At 47.0% G+C, this 20,861-nt stretch overlaps 1 long non-coding RNA gene across 1 annotated transcript in view; it reads left to right on the forward strand.

Annotated features, from left to right (window-relative positions):
- The first annotated feature begins 8,890 nt into the window (after positions 1–8,890).
- The window catches only part of LOC115100431, a 43,819-nt gene continuing 31,848 nt past the window's right edge, over positions 8,891–20,861 (forward strand). The window contains exon 1 of the long non-coding RNA XR_003859059.1: positions 8,891–9,008. This is a non-coding gene — a long non-coding RNA (uncharacterized LOC115100431). The remainder of the gene's footprint in view (positions 9,009–20,861) is intronic.

The raw sequence follows: 20,861 nt of genomic DNA on the forward strand, positions 1-20,861 counted from the left end.
CACTCTTTCAGGCCAGTGCAAGGCTATTAGGCATCGCAGACAAACCTTATAGTCCCCTCCCTTCAGCCCTCCCCAAACACAGTTAAAAATTATGGATTTATTTTTAAATTCCCTGACCCAGAAAGAGAGGTTTTACATGAAAAATAAAATTCAATGGTCTTCTGAGACAGAAATATCACTTGCAATAACATGTATATTTACAGGCACTGCTATAGTACCAACCAGAAAACCCTGCAAAAAAATCACTTGGAATTCATATGGCATTAGGCCTATTGTAATGTATGTTGGGTGTTAGCTAAGCCACGAGTAAACTGAATTACAATTGTAATATAGCCATTCCGAAACAGCTCTAACTGCCAGCTCTCAAACAGTAACAAGCCTACCTATAAAAAAGGTAATGCTGCAAATATTACATCAGGCCCTAAAATAACAATACACCTCCTATTAGGAAAGCAGAACAAGCCAAACTGCTCTAGAACCCTACACAGAAACTACACACTAGCAGAATATCTTACCTCGGTTATAAATACCGAGCACAGATAGAACTCCCACCAAACAGAGAATAAAGAGAACATGATAATAAGCATAAATGTGCAGACAAAAACTGAAGTGGAAACCACTGTTGAGGCCATCGGTGCCCAATGCCCTCTCTCTGCCCTCCTTACCTCTCTGGCGCCTCCCTCTCCGTCCGCGGGAAGACTGGCTACCGCGGCGTTCTCCTGCCACTTGTCCTCGGATGTTCCCGGATCGGCTCAACACTGCAATTGCCATGTTTCCTGGAGGCCTAGGGGCGCGTGTGGCGCGGCCCCGATTAAAGTACCGGCATTGGCGTGAACCTCGGGGGCATCCCCCGAAGATGACGTCACCCGCGACGGATATTTAAGGTCTTGGAATTTGCTAACACACTGAGTTAGCAAGGACATGTATTGACAATTGACTCACTTTGTCTGTCTAAGCTACTCTGCCTCCTTGGATTTACCAGAGGTACCCGCTCCTCGGGGGCCTCGCTCTCTCTTTGTTTTTTCAGGTGACAGTCTGGAACCGGTACTCGCTCCTCGAGGGCCCTCATCCCAGACTTACTTCGTATACTCTTCTGCCTGGAAGTCTTCACTACCAACTATCTCAGCTACATCAGTGAGTTACCATCGTTCTCTCTGAGCTTTCCCTGGAACCAGGTACTCGCTCCTCGAGGCCCTATACTTTCCAGCTCCTGGGCTTCATTGGGACATTGTGTGAGTGTTACCATCTGCATACACTGCCTACTCACTATATCTCAGTCTCTCTTCAGCTCAGCCTCCAGGGATCGCTGTTCCAGTATCTGAGGGACTACAGCCCAGCCAGGCTTGCCAGCTAACTACTGCCATCTCTAGTGGTTCAGTATACTGTCTAATAAAGAACTAGTGTGTGTTTGTCTCCTAACTCTGAGCCTGACCGGTGGTCCCTCTCGGGATCATTCCCCAGGGGCGTGGTCATCTGCCAGTGTCCAAGGATCCACCCTCAACTCTCATATATAACTTCAAATCTCGAGCGGATTGCTAACTACTATCTGATTGCTCCTCCCATCAGGCATCAGATCTAGAACAGATTGCTAACTCCCTAGCAGATTCTAAACAACCACAAACTAGACTCTGAATGCATTGCAACAATAGAAAAACAGAAATAAACATTCCTCATAAAATAAAATCAAGAAATATAAAACATCATAATAATAAACCACACTAATAAAAATAAACATCAAAACAGCTAATAAATAGAATAATACCCAAAAAACTCATTAAAATGTTTTTAAAATTCCCAAAAAGCAATAAAATATTTCAAAACAGCAGACACATCAAGTAACACTCAATAATCAAACTAATAAGGATAAAAAAAATGTTCTTGCTCTCCTTACCTGGGAATTTTTTATTTCATGAATTAGTGGGGGGAAGAAGGGATGCAAAAACTTTGTTCTCTTTCACACATGCTCACTCTCATACACATACTGTATGCTTGCTCTCTCACACACACACACACACACACATGCGCTCGCTCTCTCTCACTGTTGCTCACTCACCCCTTCCCCTTTACTCACACCCCTTCTCCCCTTACTTCCCTTTTGACTCATTCCTTCCCTTCCCTCTCATTCACACATCTTCCTTTCCCTCCTTTTTGACTCACCCTTCCTCTCACTCTCCTCTTACCATCTCATTCACATCCTTCCCTCTCATTCAGTCCCCTTTCTTCACCTTTCCTTCCTTCTTAATCACTCACCTTCTTCCTTTACCCCCACTTACACCCCTGCCTTTCCTTTCGACTCAACCCTACCTCTCACTTCCTTTTTGAATCACCCCTCCCCTTTCCTTCCCTCCACTTTCACTCATACCCCTACTGTCCCCCGTCACTCGCTCCCTTTACTATACCTTCTTTTTGACTCACTTCCCCTCATTCACCCCTTACTTCCCTTCCTTCTCATTCACTCCCCTTTCTTCCCATCTCGTTTCCTTTCCTATCAATCACTCACCTCCATCCCTTACATCCTCACTCACACCCTGTCTTTCCTTCCCTTTTGACTCATCCCTGTCTCCCCCTCACTTTCTTTTTGACTCACCCCTCCCTATTCCTTCCCTCATCTCTTGCTCATAATCCTTCTGTTCCCTGTCATTCCTTTTTGGTTCACCCCATCCCCTCTCACCCCTTGCCTTCCCTCTCATTCACACCTCTTTCCTCCCATCTCCTTTCCTCTCCTCTCCATCCCTTTTTTCCTTCACTTACTCTCCTCCCTTCTCCTTTTTCTTCCTCCAACCAACAATCACCATCCAGAGTGGCCATACTGGTCCAGAGTCATGTGGGGCCATCTTCTTGTTGGTGGGGAGTGGTAACCCCACCAGCATGTCATTTTTATGTGCCAACATCAAGCGGGGTCTTCTTCCTGCTGGCGGGGAATGGGAACCCCACCAGTACTTCAACAAGTGCATTGCTGATGTGTTTGTCTTCCTTTATCCTGTCAGTAGGGGTGGGAACCCCACTGACTTTCATTAAGCAAGGCAGTGAGTTAACAACCACAGGGATATTTTGGGGGTGCAGTTTCTGTCACCTCAAAATTTTGCCGACTGAGGTGGCTGCCTCATTATAGAATTGCCCCTGATTACCACCTTGAATTTACCAAAAGGATATTATTCGCACATTGCCCTGTAAAAGAAATTTCCACTTCTCAGGGTCTATATCAATTCCAGGTTTTGCCTTTCAGACTTCATAGGGCTGCAGCGTCATTCCAGCTCTTACTGAATCTAAATCTATTCCACACCAGTAGTACCTCAGCATATCTAGATATATAAGAATTTGTGGGAGAGTAGGAAAGGTACCTGCCAAAAGCAACTGCAGAACTGTCTTCCCTGAGGCAGGCTAGATTAGCAGCAAACCCTGCGGATGGATTGGTAACTGGCTATGTATGACCAGAAACAAGGAGTAGAGTGGAGTGTCCCAGGCATCTGTAATATGATCTGTGCTGCTTAACACAGTGTTTCCCAATCTTTCCATGACCAAGAACATATGAAATACCATACTAGCCAGTATCCTGTTTCCAACAGTGGCCAATCCAGGTCACTAGTACCTTTAATCACAGTAAGAATATTTGCCTGTTGCTGTTTTTTGTCAATGTCTCTTGTTTTGTGATCTTTATTACTGCTGATTTTATATTTTTTGTTAACTTATTATTTATTTATTATTTATTTAACATTTCTTATATAACCGATGACCGTTCACACATCACATCGGTTTACAGTGAACAAAAAACCATTGGGCAGAGCCCTTACAAATAACAGATAATATAGTAACTAGGTAACATATAAAAATAGTTGGGAGGAGCCCTTACATGAAATACAAACATCAAGGAGGGAATGCTAAGGGTATATGCTAAGGGACTGAGCTATAACAGAACCTATATACAGATTATTGCACAGTACAAAATCATCAGGCAAAAAGGCGTTCATACCAGGATATCAGAAAAACATTTGTAAGGGGCAATTAAGTAATGGGGGGTGAGATGGAGTAAGCTTGCTGGAAGAGCCAGGTTTTAAGTTTCTTTTTGAAGGCAGGGGTATAGGTCTCAATGCGAATATCATGTGGCAGTGAGTTCCATATGGCTAGGCCGGCAAGGGAAAAAGTTCTGTTCATGGTGGAGGAGAGTTTAAAAGGTTTGATAGATCGGGCATGGAGTGTTCCTTGGAGTGCAGGGCGGGTGGGTCTCTTGGAGGTACGGGGTAAGAAGGGGGGGTTAATCCAGTTGAGGTTGGAGTTAACTAGACTCTTGTGTATGATCGAGAGAGTTTTATAAAGAATTCGTGACTGTATAGGGAGCGAGTGTAATTGAATAAGTGTGGGGGTGATGTGATCTCTTTTCTTTGTGTTTGTCAATATCCGAGCGGCGGCGTTTTGTAAGAGTTGGAGAGGTCTAGTGTGTATTGCAGGAATGCCAAGTAAGAGCGCATTACAATAGTCAATCTTCGATAAAATAATAGCTTGGAGGACAGTACGGAAATTATTGAAATGTAGCAAGGGTCTGAGTTTCTTTATTGTTTGCAGTTTAAAGTAGCAATCCTTTAAGATGGATTTGATGTTGAGAAGGGGGTGTTTAGTGTGCCCTTGGGCCTCAGCCCGACCCCAGACGAATTCAGGACCGAGCCGAGGGTCGGCGACGTGTCCCAGAATGGCAGAGACACGGTCTTACCCTCTGCCGGGCCTGCAAGCTCCCAGCGCCAACAACATGATGATGTTGGTAAGAGAACGGTCCTCCGACCATTCCAAGCCCTTTCGGACCTGCTGCTTGGATCGGCATGGAGCAGCAGGCCGGCCAGAGGATGAGGGCAGACGGAGGCCTTGACACAAATACATGACACCAAGGTTGATGTGACGGCATCACATCGAGGGTTGAAGCGAAGACATGATACCAGGGCTGTTGAAGACATGACACCAAGGTTGATGCAACGGCATCAGAAATGAGACGAGGAACTTGACAACGTCCAGACGAGATGAGAAGCTGGGCAGGTAGACATTGGCACTGTCTCTCAGGGCGCCCTACTCAGCCCACCTTCACGGGTGAACGCAATGGGCTGGTCGCGGACCACCCTGTCCCACTGCACGCCCTACATAGCCCGAGGAGGGCCACGCGGAGAGGGCCCGAGGACGGCCACACGGAGAGCGGGACAAGCACAGGGAAGAATCCAGCCGAGGCAGAACTTCGACGACGGAGCCAGATGTCATCCGAAGCACCACAAAGGCTGGCAGGACAAGACGGCTCAGGAGCATAGGACACCAGTCCACTGCCGACATCTCCCATAACGAAGCTGCGTCACCCGGAGATCCATGGCCAGCAGAACTGAAGGCTCCGGAGCAAGAACGAACACCAAGGAGGGCTAGAACACCAGTAAGCGAGACATCAGGAGATGAGACACCAGGACACCTGGACGGGGATCTCAGGCAATGAAGACATGACATGACGAGACGAGGAGCTCCACGAAGAAGACAGAAGACCTGACGGAGCTCTGGCAGGCAGGAGCCTCCAGGACAGAAGACACTCCGATGCAAGGCAACAAGGAAATGTAGGAACAGCCCTTTTATAGGGCTGTGGCAGGAAATAGTCACTAGGTGGGGCCCAGGGCATATCCGGCCGTGGGCCCTTTAAATATAGAAGAGAGGCGCGGCCGCGCGCCTAGAAGGCAAGAAACAGGAATCTGACTGTGCAGGACCATGGACAGTGGTCCTGCACCGAGGTCTACGATGCAGGAGCAAGGCTAGGCATGGAGGCAGGCCCCGAAGACGGCACCGGCTCCAGCCGCTGCAGAAGGCCCCGGGGGAGGCTCCATCCAATCCAGGCCGGGGCTTGCGGCCTCTGGCCGCGAAGATCAGAAGGACGGCGGCAGCAGCTCCGTGCCGCATTGAAGGTGGCAGGCAGAGATCCTCGGCTTCAGCCGCGGCAAACAAGGCAAGGTGGGCGGCCTCCGGACCACGAGAGAAGGGAAAGTCCGCGGCTATGAGGGCAAAGGTAGCGCCGGCGCCATTTTGAAGATTGGCAATACGGCCCGCGTGCAGGTCGCTCCCGGACCCCCGCTGGACTTTTGGCAAGTCTTGTGGGGGTCAGGAGGCCCCCCCAAGCTGGCCAAAAGTCCCTGGGGGTCCAGTGGGAGTCCGGGGGCGATCTCCTGGACGCATGATGTCGGGAACCAGGAACCAAAATGGCGCCGGCGCTATCTTTGCCCTGTCACATGATAAGGGCAAAGGGCCACTGGTGCCATTTCTCTCAACGCAGTCGTGGCCAGAGAGAACGAGATCGCGTCGAGACCCCCCCACTGGACCCCAGGTAATTTAAAACATTTTGGGGGGGTTTGGGAGGGTGGGGGATTTTTTTAAAGGTTCGGGGTGGGTTTTAGGGTTTTTTTGGTGTGCCGGTTTTCCCGCGCCCTATTTAACGATACAATACAAATGCCCCTGATGATAAATCGGGGGCATTTGTATTGTATCGTGCACTCTAACGATTTTGGACGATTTTAAAATTATCTGACAATAATTTTAATCGTTCAAAAACGATTCACATCCCTAGTGGATAATGGTCCTTGCGGGTTATGGCATTTAGCCCTCGGTAGTCTATACAAGGACGTAAACTGCCATCCTTCTTCTTCACGAAGAAGAATCTGGCTCCTGCCAGGGAATTGGAGGGTCTTATGAAACCTTTATTCAAATTTTCTTTAATGTACTCTGACATTGCTTGGGTTTCCAGAAGCGAAAGAAGATAGGTTCTGCCCTTGGGAGGCATGGTTTCCGGTAGGAGCTCTATGGGGCAATTGAATTCTCAGAGTGGAGGTAGGATGTCAGCATTTTGTTTGGAGAACACATCTTTGAACTCTGAATACGGAGCAGGTAACCCGGAAAGGGATGTAGAGTTCAGAATGGTCACCGCTGGAGACCATTATCATAGACAGCGGTCTTGGCATTGAGGGACTGGACGCATGTTTTCGACACGCTAGCTTTACCCCTTGACTGCACATTTTGCTTTCTGAATCGCGCGGGAATACCTAATAGGGCCATCAACATGCATTTGCATGTTGTGGGCGCTATTAGGTTCGGGGGGGAGGGGGGTTGGATGCGCGTTTTCGATGCGCTAGCTTTACCCCTTACTCAGTAAGGAGTAATAGCACGTCGAAAACGCGCTAAGCCGCACATTTTACTTTCAGAAATTAGCGCCTACCCAAAGGTAGGCGTTAATTTTTCTGGGCACTGGGAAGTGCTCAGAAAAGCAGTAAAAACTGCTTTTCTGTGCACCCTCCGGCTTAATATCATGGCGATATTAAATCGGAGGTCCCGAAAGTTAAAAAAAGTTAAAAAAAAAAAATTTGAAATCGGCCCGCGGCTCGAAAACCAGACGCTCAATTTTGCCGGCGTCCGGTTTCCGAACCCATGGCTGTCAGCGGGTTTGAGAACCGTCGCCGGCAAAATTGAGCGTCATCTGTCAAACCCGCTGACAGCCGCCTCTTTTTGCCGTGGGCCCTCATTTAAATACAGAATCGCACGCACAGGAGAGTGGGCATTTGCCTGCTCTCCCGCGACTTTTACTGTATCAGCCTGTTTCTGGGGGAATAAGTGCTATTTTACAAACTGTGACAAGTACTTTATGAAGAGTCTGTGATGTGAACAGCTACAACAAAAAACTGATGTATCAGTAAACATAAGGCGGTAGAACAGTATGGACAGTCCCAGACCATCAGGAGGACAACAGCAATTTGTGCCACCCAGCAAGAAACTGGGTGGCACAAAGACTTGCTATCAAACTGCTTCCTACCAGTTCTTAATTTTAGTTGCAACTTTTAAAATGTTTTTACCTTTATTGTTCTTCTCAATTGGAAGCAGCAAAACTGTACTTGGACGTTACCGAGGACAGAGCTACCTTCCACTAGTCAAATCTAAAGGGGGCAGGTCAGCCAAAGGCTGCAGCACCGCAGGAATAATAAGAGTTCCGGGAAGAAAAAGCACTTCACAGGGACAGCAGGTGACAAAAATGTATCTTGTCCCATGGGATGCTGACACATCCAAGAGTAGATTATATTCTCGCTATATAAATAAATTGTTTATACTGGACGTGAGAAACAGGCTTATATCTGATGGCATTAATGCTATTACTAACGTTTATCAACTGGGGTGTACGCTTCTTAATGACTCTTTTCGATGCACTTTGAGCCTATCCAGGAATTGCATTTGTCTGGGGTGCGTGAGAGGGAAGATGTTTAATCCCCTCCTCCCCCCAAAAGCTTTGATGAGTTAGCGAAGTCTGGCGACGGTAATGCGAGTCAGGTCACACTGCAGGGTGCTTACATAATATCAGGAGCAGGCAGAAAAGCCAAGGAGGCAAGTTCAGCCTCGGGGAAAGGAAAACAGTCTGAAAGCGTTAGAAGATCCAGTCAGAACCGGTCCAAGCCGATCCCAGCCTCACCACTTCTCTCCTTTCCCCCACTCCGCCCCTTCATAAAGAGGGACACATTTCCTTCCCACTGCTCCTCTGGCTCCCATTCTGATTTCATTCAAAAGCAGATTTTTTTTTCTTTTCCACGTAACTGAACAGAAGCTCTTTTATCCTTCTTGCAACTAAAGATAGGCAAACTGCAGGTTTTCACAAAAGCCCTGCGATCTCTAGCTTCCCCTCCCCAGAGCTTTCTTATTTAAAAAAAACAAAACAAAAAACAACGGTACTGGAGCCAGGAGGGGAAAGAAAACCTGCTTTTCCTTTGGAACCTGAGCGCCTCTCCGAGAGCTGCACTGCAAGGCGCCGGCCGAGCAGAGGTTGGATGGGGGAGGGCGGGGCGGGCCTGCTGTTACCGGGCAGACGGAGGAGGGTGAAAGAGGGGGTGGGGAAAGCAAGGGAAAAGGGGTGCCCGTGATGACAGAGGTTGCTGCGGGGATGCAGGACGTGCATTGGCCTAGCACGACAGAACTGTTGCTGCGGCACAGACTTCACTGACCGTTCCTTAGTTGGTCAGCAATAGGTGACGATAGGAAGGAAGGGGAGTGTGGTGCGTTGGGAGACATTAGGTGGCTTTCGGATGGCCGCAGGGATCTTCGTTGTATTTGTTTTTAGTAGTTTGCGGAGGGAGCGTTGCCCCTGCTGCCATGCCTTCATTTGGGCCTTCTGAGGCGCTGCTTCTCTTCTCTTTAGTAGTGGTGCAACCTCCAGGAATCGGCGGCCATGCCAAACAGAAAGTCAGCAAGGGGCCTCCTGCAGCCCTCAGGTTATGGGACACCCCTCCTCATTTATTTATTTATTTATTTATTTATTTTAGCAGGGGCTTCCTGTTACCTTGTGCGAGGGTTGGGGCCTGTCAACACATGAGGGCTGCTGCAGGAGGCCCCTTGCTTAAGTTCTTAAATCTGGAGTTGCTGTTGCTTGGAGCCCCCCCCTTTGATTTTGTGGCGAGTGCAGATAGGGAGATGAATGCCTGAAAGGGAAGGATTTGGCTAGGGGTGATAGGAGAGAACTGAGGGGATCTTCCTCCCCCCCCTTTATTGACTAAATGCACACCTCTAAGCAGGTGCTGGTTATATAGATCTGTCCTTGTTCTCTGGCTTATATGTATGCATAGATAAAAGACAATATTAATTCATGGGGGTGTAGGCAGCCCAAATTTAGGCATAGGCGATGTAGGCAACTGCTTCCAGTGCCAAAGTTTTATAAGCACCAGAGCATTGTTGCCACTGCCATGCCTGCAGCCACAGTACTTCTTCTCTCATCTAGTTGCCCAAGATCCAGGCAGCAGCAACTCTAGAAAAAATTCCATGTAGAGCATCCTGCAGCCTTTGCATGCTGACAGGCCCTGCTGTGCCCCACTCCCTCCTTCAGTACGTTACCTTGGAAACACATGTACAGGGCAGGTCACCACTGGGCCTGTCAGGTGAGGACTGCTGCTGCTGCTTGGAGCCCGCAACATGACTTGGAGGTGAAAGGATGGGGATACACTGAGAGGAGAGGATTTGGGCAGGTCCTGTAAGGGGGAAGGGAGGGAATCATCCCCCTCCGTTCCCATTGTTTTATGGGTGCACACCACTTGAATCAATCCCTGGGTGGAGGCCTGCCCTGTTGCTTGAGGAAGAGGTTTCCCTTGGAGAATAATGCACTAGAATCCAGGATTTACCACTAAGTTACAGGAAAGGATGGGTAATAATTGGGCATTACCTATGCCTGTTCCAAAATTGTTAAGTCTCTTCAATTTCTGGGATAATGAATAATATTAATATAGTAATGAGGGCAGAAAAAGATCAAATAATCCATCCAGTCTACCCAGCAAGTTTCTTATGGTAGTAACTGCCGCTCTGTGCTGGTTACCCCTAAGCCTTATGTTAAGGGTAGTGATATTTACAATTAAAACCAAGCAACTGTCAAACCCATAACAAAATTACTGCTAGCAAGATTTTTATGGGGTGAGTAGCCTTCCTGATAAAGGTAGACAGTGCTGCTTGAACATACTTGGCTTTAGGACTTGCTGCTAAAAACACTTCTGTGCTTTTTCCCTAAAGTCTGAGTATCGGTGCCCTGGACCATAAAAGTTGCAGCCCAGAGTTGGCTGTCATCCAATTCCCCCTTTTTCCCTCCACTGTTGGAGAGCGTTGTTGCAGTTGCATCAAAAGTATCGAGGCTGATTGGTTAAGGGTAATAATTCCCATACTTCAGTAAGGGTAGAGGCTCCCACTGTGCAGGTTACCCCCATACACCCTTTCCTTCATTTCCAATCTCTAGCCTTTAGGGCATAAGAACATAAGAAAATGCCATACTGGGTCAGACCAAGGGTCCATCAAGCCCAGCATCCTGTTTCCAACAGTGGCCAATCCAGGCCATAAGAACCTGGCAAGTACCCAAAAACTAAGTCTATTCCATGTAACCATTGCTAATGGCAGTGGCTATTCTCTAAGTGAACTTAATAGCAGGTAATGGACTTCTCCTCCAAGAACTTATCCAATCCTTTTTTAAACACAGCTATACTAACTGCACGAACCACATTCTCTGGCAACAAATTCCAGAGTTTAATTGTGCGTTGAGTAAAAAAGAACTTTCTCCGATTAGTTTTAAATGTGCCCCATGCTAACTTCATGGAGTGTCCCCTAGTCCTTCTACTATCCAAAAGAGTAAATAACCGATTCACATCTACCCGTTCTAGACCTCTCATGATTTTAAACACCTCTATCATATCCCCCCTCAGTCGTCTCTTCTCCAAGCTGAAAAGTCCTAACCTCTTTAGTCTTTCCTCATAGGGGAGTTGTTCCATTCCCCTTATCATTTTGGTAGCCCTTCTCTGTACCTTCTCCATCGCAATTATATCTTTTTTGAGATGCGGCGACCAGAATTGTACACAGTATTCAAGGTGCGGTCTCACCATGGAGCGATACAGAGGCATTATGACATTTTCCGTTTTATTCATCATTCCTTTTCTAATAATTCCCAACATTCTGTTTGCTTTTTTGACTGCCGCAGCACACTGAACCGACGATTTCAATGTGTTATCCACTATGACACCTAGATCCCTTTCTTGGGTTGTAGCACCTAATATGGAACCCAACATCGTGTAATTATAGCATGGGTTATTTTTCCCTATATGCATCACCTTGCACTTATCCACATTAAATTTCATCTGCCATTTGGATGCCCAATTTTCCAGTCTCACAAGGTCTTCCTGCAATTTATCACAATCTGCTTGTGATTTAACTACTCTGCACAATTTGTGTCATCTGCAAATTTGATTATCTCACTCGTCGTATTTCTTTCCAGATCATTTATAAATATATTGAACAGTAAGGGTCCCAATACAGATCCCTGAGGCACTCCACTGTCCACTCCCTTCCACTGAGAAAATTGCCCATTTAATCCTACTCTCTATTTCCTGTCTTTTAGCCAGTTTGCAATCCACGAAAGGACATCGCCACCTATCCCATGACTTTTTACTTTTCCTAGAAGCCTCTCATGAGGAACTTTGTCAAACGCCTTCTGAAAATCCAAGTATACTATATCTACCGGTTCACCTTTATCCACATGTTTATTAACTCCTTCAAAAAAGTGAAGCAGATTTGTGAGGCAAGACTTGCCTTGGGTAAAGCCATGCTGACTTTGTTCCATTAAACCATGTCTTTCTATATGTTCTGTGATTTTGATGTTTAGAACACTTTCCACTATTTTTCCTGGCACTGAAGTCAGGCTAACCGGTCTGTAGTTTCCCGGATCGCCCCTGGAGCCCTTTTTAAATATTGGGGTTACATTTGCTATCCTCCAGTCTTCAGGTACAATGGATGATTTTAATGATAAGTTACAAATTTTTACTAATAGGTCTGAAATTTCATTTTTTAGTTCCTTCAGAACTCTGGGGTGTATACCATCCGGTCCAGGTGATTTACTACTCTTCAGTTTGTCAATCAGGCCTACCACATCTTCTAGGTTCACCGTGATTTGATTCAGTCCATCTGAATCATTACCCATGAAAACCTTCTCCATTACGGGTACCTCCCCAACATCCTCTTCAGTAAACACCGAAGCAAAGAAATCATTTAATCTTTCCGCGATGGCCTTATCTTCTCTAAGTGCCCCTTTAACCCCTCGATCATCTAACGGTCCAACTGACTCCCTCACAGGCTTTCTGCTTCGGATATATTTAAAAAAGTTTTTACTGTGAGTTTTTGCCTCTACAGCCAACTTCTTTTCAAATTCTCTCTTAGCCTGTCTTATCAATGTCTTACATTTAACTTGTATAATCTAATAAAAGTCGGGCTAAACAGGATTCACAGAGTTTGGCCTATGCTATTTTGAATTAGTTTACTGTTTTCATCCTCACTACCTCTTCCAGAAGAGCATTCCAGGCATTCACCACCCTCTCCGTGAAGAAATATTTCCTGACGTTGGTTCTGAGTCCCCCTGGAGTTTCATTTGTGACACCCCCCCCCCCAGTTCTATTGTTTCCAACAGAAAACATTTGAAGTTCATGCATCATTAAAACCTTTCAGGTGTCTGAAGGTCTGTATCATATCTCTCCCTGCACCTCTTCTCTTCAAGGATATACATATTCAGATTCTTCAGCCTCTCCTCCTATGCCTTCCGATACAGACTACAACATTTTGGTTGCCCTTCTCTGGGCCTAATTTTAGAGAAGAGAGAATAAACATTAAGATATTGTATTGGAGTAGATTACTACTGAAATAATACAAAAATATATATTTTAGGTAATATTCAGCTGGTGCAGAAATGACAAGTCTATGGCAAAAGTGTCAATAGTAGTACTTACGGTTTGTTCTAACGCTGAAGTTACATAGATCCTAATTGAAAAGGCTCTATTTTATGTTGTCTTCTATCTACACTTGTGTCCTTGGTGCTCTGATCTCCTCTCACAGCTTTCAGTATCATCTTTATATCAATGACTCCCATATCTAACTCTGTGCACCAGAAAGTTCACCAAGAATCCAGTCCCAGATGTCAGCCTGCTTGCCTTACATCACCGCCTAGATGTCTCATCAGTACTTTAAACTTATCATGACCAAAACACAACCTCTTACCTTTTCTTCTAACCCCCCTTCTCCACTTCCCCCTTGTTTTTGTAATTTGAGATTTCTTAGCATACAGACAGGTAAATCCAGAACTAGTGGGTTATGCACCTCTACCAGCAGATGGAGATGAATCAAAGTTGACATCACAGTATATATACCCCTGTAGTGACATCAGCCCACCAGTATTCTCCATCTCCAGCAGATGCATCTTCCTAATAGGGATTGCTTTAAAGTTCTGAAGGAGAAAATAAGAGGAAATTTAATTTGTCCCTCCTTCAGTTGAAAATTCCTGAGATGGTTTCCATGGTCCCTCAGAGGAGTGCCTTGGTCTGGTAGCAGATTTTTCAACTGGCATGGGCTTAGCTGTAAAAAAAAAAAAAAAGCTGAAAGGTAAGAGGGTGCAGGAAGCCAAGGGTGGCGGTGAAGGTCTATGCCCTCTCCCCCCACAGCTGGAGATGTATTCAGCCAGGATCGGCTGAGCTCAGGTAAAGGGTATTGAAAAAAAAAAGGATGAAGAGAAGGAGTTGAGTAGGGATTCCTCCCCTCCCCTCCTGATCTGCATGCTTGGCGCGCAATCTGACAGTTGTTCCCACCTCCAGTGGAGATCAGGGGATGGGGGCAGCTTGGTGGGTTGAACAGCCCTTGCGGCTAGGCCCCGCTCCAAGGCTCTGCTGGTTTTCTGCATGGTAGCCATGGCGGCGTTTTTGCGCGTTTTCTATACATCACAGACTGCTCTCTTCATTTCTGTTGGATCATGCTAATGCGGGACGTTATGCATTTGGTTGAGCACCTACTTGGGTGCCTAGTTAGGCGCATAGGAGCACCTATCAGGGCGCCCAATTGTGTGTGCACACATGTGCCTTTTTTGCCTTTTTGTGTGCATTATCTCATCATCCTGAGGGAGCTCAGGTTGGTCACATATAGGCACAGTGTTGCCAGATTCCTGATAGGCATATTGGCAAATGATGGCACCCATAGGGAAGAAACCTAAGTGCCTTGCTCTGTGTGTTGCTTGTCATAGTTGGGCATTTCAACCTGGCATTCTCTCGAATTTGTGTCAGTACTGTTTGGAGACTCGGAGACAATTACCTCCTGATTTTCCTAAGTCTGGTTCTTCCCAGCCTGGTGCGGGAATGAAAAGAAAGCAGCCTGAAGGGTTGCCTGATTTTGGAGCTCCCCTAACTGGTTCGTCAATGGGGGAAGGTAGTTCAGTGGGCACAGGACAGTTGCCCCCTGGTTTTAGCATGCATCCTTCTGCCTTTTCTTGCGTAGAATTTTTTTCAAGGACTGTACTCCTTCCTTCAGGCGTAGTTCCCGGCCCCGGCCAATCTTAACAATTCAGGATTGCAAGTGGTGAAATCCCACCTGCCTGATGCGGGTAAGCATCAGGGTATGCCTGGGACTGGCCTTCCCAATAGGGACACGGATGATGAGACCGATCCTTACTTCCTGGAAGATGGGGAAATTCCTCTGGGTTTGAAGCTGTATAGAACTATGTTGAGGTTCTTTCATAGAGATGAGTTACTGGCTCTGATTTCCCAGATGTTGAAGATGCTAGGAATACCTGGGGCTGAATCCATGTCTGAGCCAAAGAAAGATCCTATTTTGATTTCCTTGCGTAAAGCCTCATGCTTCTTCCCTGTTATGGAGGCTATTCAAGAATTAATTGATCTTGAATGGGGCGCCCCAGAAGCTAATATTAAAGGGGGCGAGTCTTGGAAGGACTTTAACCCCGGGATCCAGCTGCGAGAGAGCTATTACATTTTCTGAAAGTGGATGCGCTTGTGTGTGCTGTTACCAAGTGTTACGATCCCTGCCCGCAGAGAGTAGCTCCACGAGCAGGCCTCTCACCTTCTTCAATCACTACTGCCTGGACTGCAGCCGTTGCTGCCAACACCTCCTCTAGCGGCAGGAGCTGCCGTTGAGATCTCCTGCCTTGTGGCAGGAAGCTGCGCACCTTGCTCCTCCTTGCGGCCTAGTGCCACTGCGACTGACGCCCCCCTGCTCCTTGTGCTGCCAGGAGCTGCCGCCGGCCTGCAACTGCAGCAGGGAGCCACGACGTCATCCCTGGGGTCCTGTAGCCTGCCTGCTCCTCCCTGCTCTGTTTCCTTTGTGTGGTTGGGCTCCACTGTCCATGGTGCTTCCTGTTTCTTCCTGCTTCCTCTTAGGCACCGGCGCGCGCCTTTTCACTTCATTTAAAGGGCCCGCGGCCGGATATGCCCCGGGCTCCACCTGATGGCAACTTCCTGCTTCTGCCCTATAAGAGGGCCTCCTCTTCAGTCACTCCAGGCCTTCGGATCAGGTTCCACAGTTGGCTGTGTCTTCTCTCCGGTGCAGGTCCTCCGTGGTCTTCTCCTGCTTTGTCGGCTTCATCTTCATGTTCCTCGTCCTGGTCTTCAGTCGTCTTCATGTTCCTGATGTCCTTTGTCCGGGCCTCCAGATGTCTTCAGGTTCCTGATGTCCTTCGTCCGTGTCTTCATGTTCCTGATGTCCTTCGTTCGTATCTCCTGATGTCCGATGTCCTTCCTAATGCCTTTGTCTTCGCCTCTGCCTCCATGCCTTGATTTCCTGATATCCACTTTCCTGACTTGCCGTTGTTGTGGTCCATGACCAGTCCCATGGGTGGGCTGTGTAGGGCGCCTCACGGTACAAAGGCCATCCTCATCTCCACAGTGCAACCCTCCGGAAGACTTCTGCTTCAGTCCTAAGTTTTTATCGTTGAATCCTGTGCTTGAATCTTGTCCCGGTCTTTGGAACCTATTGCTAATTGCATCTGTCCATGTCAAGACTCTGTTCGAACCTGCTCCGCACCAGCGTGGTCCGCGACCAGTCCCGCGGGTGGACTGTGTAGGGCGCGCCCCGGTGCATGCCTCTTCAGTATCTTCGTCATGTTCCAGTTTCAGCTTCCACTATTCCTCCTGGAATCTGCTTCGAGCCCAGCATGGTCCGTGACCAGTCCCGCGGGTGGACAGTGTAGGGCACGCTGTGTCGCAGTCTCGACCCAGCACTTTGGTCCCATGCCTTGAGTCCTTGTCTACAGTGTCCTCACTTCAGTCCTTGTCTACAGTGTCCTCGCATGAGTCTTCGTCCCAAGTCTTCTGTGTTCCAAGGACTCCATCTGCCCTCGTCCTCTGTCCGGCCTGCCGCCTCTTGCTGTACCCAGCGGCAGGTCCGAAAGGGCTTGGAACGGTCGGAGGACTGTTCATCAATCAACATTGCGTTGTTGGTCATCCTGGGGCGTGCAGGTCCGGGAGAGGGTCAGACCTTGTATCCTTGTCTCCGCTTCAGCCTTGTCCTGTTCTTCGTTACCCGTGCTTGCACCGGCTCACCTCCCGCGGTGTGTCTTGGGGCTCCTCCCTGAGTCATGCCGTGGCCCAAGGGCTCACAACACCCGCTTCAGAAACGACCGCGCCTCTGCGCTCGTAATACTAGCCGAAGGTCCCAAGCCCTCAGTTTCTAACAGCTGCCGGAGGTTGTGCTCGTAACAGGATCTGAAGGCCTCCAAGCCCTCGGATCGTAACACCAAGTAGATGACTATTCCCGTAAAAGGGACAGCGGCCTTGAAGGATGCACAGGATAGGAGAATTGAGTCTATCCTTAAGCAAGCCTTTGAATCAATGGCAGTGAATTTGCAGATAGCTTCCTGTATACACTGGTAGCTTTATTTCTCAGGAGATCTGGTGTAAATTCCAGGGCAGTGATGGAACCAGCAGTTGCCTTTTTGGCAGATGTGGGCTGTGATTTGATCTGCACTTCGGCCACATAGGCAGCTTCTGTAATAATGGCTAGGCGTCAGCTATGGCTGAGAAATTGGTCAGCCAATACAATCTCAAAGTCTAACCTTACGAAGTTGCCCTTTTTTATTTTATTTTATTTTATTTAAGTTTTTCTATACCGGCATTCGCGATAAAAATCGCATCATGTCGGTTTACAATTAACAAGTAGATAGGAAACAAAAGGCAATAAATAACATTGATCTAAGTAATAATAATAATAAAATAATAGTAATAGTAGTAAAAAACGTTAAACAAGAGAAGGCTAAGGAATGCAGTTACAATAAAACAAGGGAGTAATATAACTTGGATCAGAGAAAAGAAGCAGGGGTTTAAATATATATAACATATATGCCAGTCAAAATGTCATATATGCCATATATGTCATATATGCCAGTTTAAAGAGAAAGCCTTTAAAGGCTTTCTCTTATTTGGGAGTGAGCTGGAGAAAATGGCCAATAAATGGGGTGAGTTCCCAGTTCCTTGTTTACCAGAGGATAAGAAACAGGCGCTGCAATCCTTCAGCATGAGAGGTCATTCTAGGGGATTCAGATGTTTTGACCCTACAGAGGAGCAGCCTTTCAGAGGACTCGACCTTTGGGAAGATCGCAGTCCTTTCATACCAGGCAGCTCAGATGGGGTGCAGGCTCAGGTAGTGGAGCACCCCGAGCCTCCCAATGAATGTGTGCTGACCCACCTTCGGGATATGGAAAAAGGAGGTCATCTCTCTTTTTTTTTTATTGGAAGTGGGTTGTGATCACGACAGACCAGTGGGTGCTGGAGGTGATAAGGGATGGTTATGTGCCGGAGTTTCGCAGTGTTCCTTGGTGCCTCCCTGCAGCTCTCCACAGAAGAGACAGGAGGTTATGTTTTCAAGACTCCTCAGCCTGCGAGCTGTGGTTCCATTACCTACGTCTTAAGTAAATACGGGCCAATATTCCATTTATTTCATGATGCCCAAGAAGGAGGGCTCTTTTTGTCCCATCCTAGATCTCAAAGGAGTCAACAATCATTTGTGTGTGACTCATTTTTGCACGGAAACCTTGCGCTCAGTGATAATAGTGGTACAGTCACGGGGAGCTCCTGACATCTCTGGATCTCTCCGAGGCATACCTGCATATTCCCATTCATCTAGAGCATCAACAATTTCTCCTTTCACAGATTTGGGACGTCATTATCAGTTTCAAGTGCTACCTTTTGGTTTGGCCAGCATGCCCAGAACTTCTTCCAAGGTTGTGGTGGTGGCGGCAGCAAAGTTGAGAAAAGATGGGATCCTGGTACATCTGTACTTGGACGACTGGCTGATTTGGGCCAAGATTCTGGAAGAGAGCCTCCAAATCTCATGCAAGGTGATCTCCTTGTTGCAGGAGCTAGGTTGGGTCAGGAACTTGGCCAGAGCAATCTTCAGCCATCTCAGGCACTGGAGAATCTCGGTGTTCAGTTCGACACGAAACAGGGCAGAGAGTTCCTGTCAGAAGGCCATATTCAGAAGCTGATGGTGCAGGTGCATCTATTGACTAACACGATATGACTGACGTGGTTCTATCTTCGGGTGCTCGGATTGATGGTGGCAATGCTGGAGGTGGTACCCTGGGCAAGGGCGCATGTGCATTCGCTTCAGCACTCTCTGTTGACTCGGAGCCTACAGTCTCAAGACTACATGATTCGGCTCCTTCTACCGATTGAGACCTGCACTTAACTACAGAAGTGGTTAAAAGCGAATCATCTCAGGAAGAGGTTTTCCTTAAGTTCATCAGACTGGCTAGTACTCATGACAGATGCGAGCCTCCAGGGCTGGGGTGCTCACTGTCAGGAGCTGACAATGCAAGGGTGCTGGAGTGCAGAAGAGTCTCTGGAACATCAATCAGCTGGAAGCCTGTGAGGTCAGGTTGGCATACTTGCAGAACGGTGACAGATTGCAGGGTGGAGCAGTCTGTATAATGTCGAACAGTTCAATGACAGTGGCTTACATCAATCGGCAGGGAGGAACCAAGAACCAGCAAGTGTCGCAGGAAATAGATCAACTTATGGAATGGGCAGAAATGCATCTTCAGGAGATCTCAGCTTCACACATTGCAGGAAAATAGATTTTATTTATTTATCTATTTATTTATGCTTTTTATATACTGTCGTTCCAACAGCAGATCACAATGATTTACATAAATTGCATTTGATTATGGTGTAAAATATTGTATTTACAGGTTCTTATTTAGAGTAATGGTATCTATTGTAATGCTATTGATTAATCGAAACATTCAAAGTTAATCTAATATTGATAATTACTGTTTAGTTTGGAATTGATTTTATTCTAATATTATTTGATGTGCTGAGAAGTAATATTTCTGGAGTAATAATGTTCATTAAGTAGCTTATATGATATCTCTTTACATTAATTCATAGGCTTTTCTGAAGAGCCAGGTTTTAAGTTCTTGTTTGAATTTCTTTTTTTTCGTTAACAGTCTTATTGATCCGGGTAGATCATTCCGTAGTTTGGGTCCTGCTATTGTGAACATTCATTCTCTTATTTGGGTTAGATGAGTGCTCAGACTTGAAGGAATTGTAAGAAGAGTTTTGTTTTGAGATCTGAGATCTCAAAAAGATAATGTAAGAGCAGACTTTCTCAGCAGACAGTCGGGATCCAGGAGAATGGGAGTTGTCAAACGAGGCATTTCAGCTAATAGTGGATCGTTGGGGTCTTCTGTTTCTGGACATGCTGGCGACTGATCATAATGCGAAGGTTCCTCGATTCTTTAGTCACAGGAGAGATTTAAAGTCCTTGGGCATCGGTGCTGTTGTGCAGGAGTGGCTGGAGGGCAAGGTGCTGTATGCTTTTCCCCCATGGCCCATGTTGGGCAGAATGGTTTGGAGGGTTGATGGTTTGGCACCAGATTGGCCCAAGAGACCGTGGTATGCAGATCTGCAAAGGCTTCTGGTGGACTCTCCCCTCCAATTTCCGGCACACAGGAATCTGCTATGGCAGGGGCCTGTTCTTCATGAAGATCTGAATCAATTTTGTTTTACGGTATGGCCCTTGAGAGGGCTCGGTTGCTGAAAGCATGGATATTCTGCTGTGGTGATTGCCACCTTGCTCCACTTCCTTAGCCTATGTGCAGGTTTGGTGAATGTTTGAGGCTTGGTGTGAAGATTGAGGGGTTCTTTCTCTTTCGGTTAAGATCCTGCTCATTTTGGAATTTTTGCAGGATGGATTGAGCAAAGGGTTGGCTCTTAATTCCTTAAATGTACAGGTGGTGGCTCTTGCCTGTTTCCGAGGTCAGATGAATGGTGGGCCCTTGTCGGCTCATGAAGATGTGGGCCGTTTCTTGAAAGGAGTGAAGCATCTTCGTCCTTCCTTGCAGTTACTGGTGCCCTCGTGGAGTCTTAATCTAGTTCTGGATTTTTTGGCGGGTCCTACTTTTTGACCAATGCGTAAACTTTCCCTGAGGTTACTGACCTTAAAAATGGTGTTTTTCATGGCAATTTGTTCTGCGCATCGGGTATGTGAACTACAGGCCTTGTGTTGCCAGGAGCTGTTTCTACGAGTGACTCCAG

This window comes from Rhinatrema bivittatum, chromosome 10, assembly GCF_901001135.1.
Source record: "Rhinatrema bivittatum chromosome 10, aRhiBiv1.1, whole genome shotgun sequence".
NCBI lineage: Eukaryota > Metazoa > Chordata > Amphibia > Gymnophiona > Rhinatrematidae > Rhinatrema > Rhinatrema bivittatum.